This window comes from Pholis gunnellus, assembly GCF_910591455.1.
Source record: "Pholis gunnellus genome assembly, chromosome: 1".
In the NCBI taxonomy this organism is placed as follows: Eukaryota; Metazoa; Chordata; class Actinopteri; order Perciformes; family Pholidae; genus Pholis; species Pholis gunnellus.
The window spans coordinates 2170742-2175717 of NC_136528.1; positions in this window are offsets into that span (position 1 = coordinate 2170742).

Here is a 4976-nt window from a genome sequence, read left to right on the forward strand (position 1 = left end):
CTTGTTTTGAGATTTGAAAAAGATATGATAAAAAAAGATCAAGTAAGGGAACAAAAATTGGAAAATACAAAGCTATGGTAAATGAAATGTCAAAGAAGGACATAGAAAGGTAATATGCACACTTTTCTCAGTCATTATAAACCTAATTAAAGGGCTAGAAAAAAAGACCCTTTCAATGAACCTAGAGGTGAATTAATTCATTTTAGTTCACACACTTGAACTGACATTTCCACCAACGACGATGATATAAGACTGTGATAGCATCATATTACTTTTACGTAATATTGTATAAAATATAGTGATAAATTAAGCCACGATAAATTTGTCCATCATTCACGTATATATATCTGTAATATTTTGGCTTAGGAGGAAAACTTACTGCATCACAAATATATGTATCTGTCTACTAGCTTAATCTATTCCTATTACATTTCCACTACAAAACTACAATGTTACACTAGAACTACAAATTAGGAAACTCAAGTTGTTGCAACGCTCCATCTTATCTGTTTTTCTACACTGACGAATGTGAGAGACGAGAGTTCACTGGGAAGCACAGCCCCTTTTGTCTCAAAATGGAAATAACAGTATTGTATATTTTCCTGTATAGATTACAGCAATACACAAGAAGGCAAAAGGGGAGCAGAGACATGTTTCTCATTTAACCATATGATCATTAACTGCTGATCATTAACCATGGTCTTGTACACATTAACCACCAACGCTCAATGTTCAGTCCACTTATTTCCACCTGATCCAGACTGGAATGATGTAGCAGGAAGCAATCAACAAACTGTTGAGAAATCTCTGATGGTGATATTTGTTGAAGATTATGCACAGGTGTGTGGCAAGGTAAGCACTACAATTCACTATTTATATGACAGAGATACAGCTGGAATATGAAACATGTGGAAAAATATCACAGCAATCATTTACCACAGAGCAGCTGATATAGATAACTGCTCTCTTTGTGGCAAACACATTGTGTTTTCAAGCACCGGCCAATTTTGAAATTTTGGGCTATTTTGCTTCCATGTCTCCTTTCAGACGAGTGGAGAGAAAACATCCACAATACACATGAAGGGGTTTATTTTATTACTTTGTCTATGTGCGTCTGTAGTTTTCTCCTAAATTCACCAAAAGTTGTCATTAGATAATGCCTAATTTGCATATTAAACATATCATTGCAGAACATTTTTAATACAAATAATTGTTGTCTTAATGTAAGTAATCAACTGGAGAGGTTTCATGGCGATATCTATTCTATGTTTATTGTTTTACCCTATTCACCTGCAGTGTTTTCAAAATGTATGTAATTGTTCAATAGATGTGTTTCAAGGCTGTAATCTCAGACTGTAATCTGAAGGTTGTTACTGAGGGGTTTGTTTATATGTCGTTCAAAGCCTGATTTACATTCTATTCCTAAAATCATGGTGATCGGGGATTTTTTTGAATGGTTGTTGACAGAATTTTATGATTTGGAGGGATCCAAAGAGACATCCCAGAACCCCTCTGTAAAGTGCTTTTACTATACATGTCAACAAAATAAAACAACCATTGTTGAGCCTGGCTTTATCAAATGTTCAGATTTCTGTAATAGAAATTATTGCAAAATAGCACACATTTAATTAGATAGTGCCTCATTTCTAAACATAACATCTCAGAAAACTAGTAAAACAAAAAAATATCTGTATTAATGTAAGTAATCATCTGAGGAAGTTTCATGTTGAATCTGTTTTACATTACATTACATTAGTCATTTAGCAGACGCTTTTATCCAAAGCGACTTTGGATAAGTGTATTCAACATAAGAGAACTACTAGAAGAAGTGACCAGAAGTACATTTTATCCTATTGGGTGTCTCCCCTTAGTTTGCTCAAGGACTGTGAACTCTACTGTGCATCTATTTAATAAAGTATATGCCATAAAAAGTTCAGAAACTGAAAAGCAATTTGGAAAATAAATATAAATATGAGCTGTCTAGGTGAAAACACATCACACTAAGAAAGACGTTGAGGAATCTCTGAAGAGAGATACTGTTACTGTACAAAACATTTAAATAAAAGCTAATATCAAATGAGTGAAATACAGCAGTCGTGTGTGTGTGTGTGTGTGTGTGTGTGTGTGTGTGTGTGTGTGTGTGTGTGTGTGTGTTCAATGAGGTCCAGAGATTTCGGAGAGAATTTTCTCACTTTTACATGATGATACAATATCAGCCCTTTACAGTGCAGTATGGCACTGTTTTGATGTAAGAGGATGTCTAGCTTTGGGTCTCTTCCTTGCTTCATGGTCATTACTGTCTAACTCACTGCATTTTCATTTTTATAGGAAGACGCTTATTCACCCTTTTACAGTAAATCATCATCATCTAAATCCCGTAGCATAGAGAAGAAACATCCAAAGAACGCCTTGAAATACTTAAAGGGCCAGTGTGTGGGTTTCTGGCGGCATCTAGCGGTGAGGTTGCAGACTGCTACTACCTGAAACTTCCTCCGGGTGCGTGTAGAAGAACTATGGCGGCCGACGCCACGATAGTTACATTATTTTTAAGCAATGATACAGTAAAGAAAACACATGTATTAATATTATATTCAATTTCTGCCAACAAATCTTTCTAAATGCTACACGATGTTCCTCTATGAAGACAAGGAAGACCATGAAAACAAACGCTTCGGTAAGGCGAATTTATTTTTTATTTATTTTTGTATGATTATCACAAACTGTATTACCAGAAAAGGCATGAGCACAATAAGTACATCTCTGAGGATGTTTCTGCATGTGTAGATTCTAGAAATAAAAACTGAAAGGTGACTCTTTTATTGTCCACATGAAAAGTAAAACGCTTGTTAAATACTCCACGAGAGGCCGATCAGCTCAAGATACAGTTCTTCTACCTGACTTTGCAGATGTCTGTCGTGCTCATGGTGATGTCGTGGTTGTTAATGATTGGTGTTGTTTTTTCACAGACAGGTTGAATCGTGTTTTAAACTGGTATATGTCAAATATTTGATGATCATATTCTCAAAATTGGCGGACTCACAACTAATTATTTGTGAATTGTAGATAGATTCATTTGAAATGTACAGAAAACAATGCAGCTGTGCAGATGTTAGAGAGAGACTTGAAACACAAAACCTCTGAATACCACACACGCACGCACGCACGCACACACACACACACACACACACACACACACACACACACACACACACACACACACACACACACACACACACACACACACCACAATGTAATTCAGGCCCAATTGGAGGTAAAACAAGCCTGTGCTGAAAATGACATCTTTCATTGTTGGCTATGTCCATTCATATGTGATTTTTATGAACTGTAATCCCTTCCACCTTCTATTACCCCCGCTGCCTCTCTGTCAAAGGCACACCGAGGCGGCTCTCTAATCTGAAGTGACAGCCCATATACTCTCACTCACACATTACAGCGTAGCCTCGGGCAACGGAGCCTGCTCCTCTCAAAAATGTTGGAACCAGGTTATTTCTATTGAAGTATTAAAGTAATACTTCAGTTTAAGCTATTATTTCAGGGGTTTTATTATTATTATTTTTCTCCCCCAACTGCAGGGCTGAGTAGGGATTGATTGAATGTGAATGAGGGAGAGCGCGAGGACACACGGTGGAGCTGGAAATGTGGAGATGTGGAGAAGGAAACATGCTTTCAACTGCATCTCACAGTCTTCTTCAGCAGATGAGTGAGTTTGCTCAGTTGTATGTGAATACGCAAATTGTAAAGTTCCACACTTAGACCGAACTCCATCCACTGAAGAAGACCATGAGATGCGGAGGAGGTAAGTGAACCTTGACTTAGACATCTTTTTTTTTAACTTATAAATAATTCATTGAATTCAAATGGTTCTCCAGAGACGTGTGCACGTCCATAAAGCTAGAGATATCCTAGCATATTAGTCCCTTGTGTGGATAAAGCATCAAAAACACAGTTTTCCCATAATGCAGCTCAATAACATTTTCATTAGAACCTCCTTGACCCCGTGCCTCCCTCGACATTCAAGCTCCATGCCTCCGTTATTGTAAAGACTTTCTGTTATAAATCTGTAGTTTCCAAGGCCACGCTGAGGTCATCCCAAATGACTCCATCAGGGTTTCCTTACTTCACAAAGCTCATGGTACATACATGTTTATTGCTAGTTCTGTATTATACTGTAATTTAAGATAAACATCGGAGAAAAGGGAAATGGATGAATCTCCTCAGTGCCCTCATACAGAAGGTATAAAGGCCTCTCTGTATGTGCGTACTGCTCACTGTCATCTGTTACATCTCCAAGATTTCTCGTCAACTACAAATGTTCATGACTAGATGAGCATCAGCCCGAGTTACACTAAAGGTCAGACAATGAAACATCTCCAGACGCTTTTTATTAACTGTTTAAATCTACGACTGTGCAAGTGTGATGTCATTAGATTTGATTGACAGCGGCGTTTTGATTTGAATATTGCTGGATTCGCGACGTTGTGTCTTGGCGACGGAAGCCTGCCCTCTTTGAAAATAAAATACAGAAATACCTCAGTTGAAATAAACAGAAACGAGACGGACGTTAGGAAGCTGATTGAGAGAATGTGTCTTCGGGGCCTGTCCATTTAATTAAAATGGCGAGAAGAATTCTCTCCAACTGTTCGGATGTGCTGCCAACAGCTTTGGGACTGCAAACACAGTGATGCATTGAACACAAGTTCAGTGGCTCTAACTTCACTTTTGCTGAACTCTGTTGTCTTTCAACTCAGAGTTTACCACCACACAGAGAGCACCAATGAAGACAAACCCTGCTGTGTTGGGTTATACTTTTCGGTAATGTGCAGGTTAGTCTTCATGAAATCTGGAACTGCAGCTCTCAAACAATAATCTGAAACGCTCAGCTCAAATGAAACACTCATCATGTCAAGACAAAAACAAAGAAAGCAAACTCATTTGGTGGCTTCAGACTTCCTCCT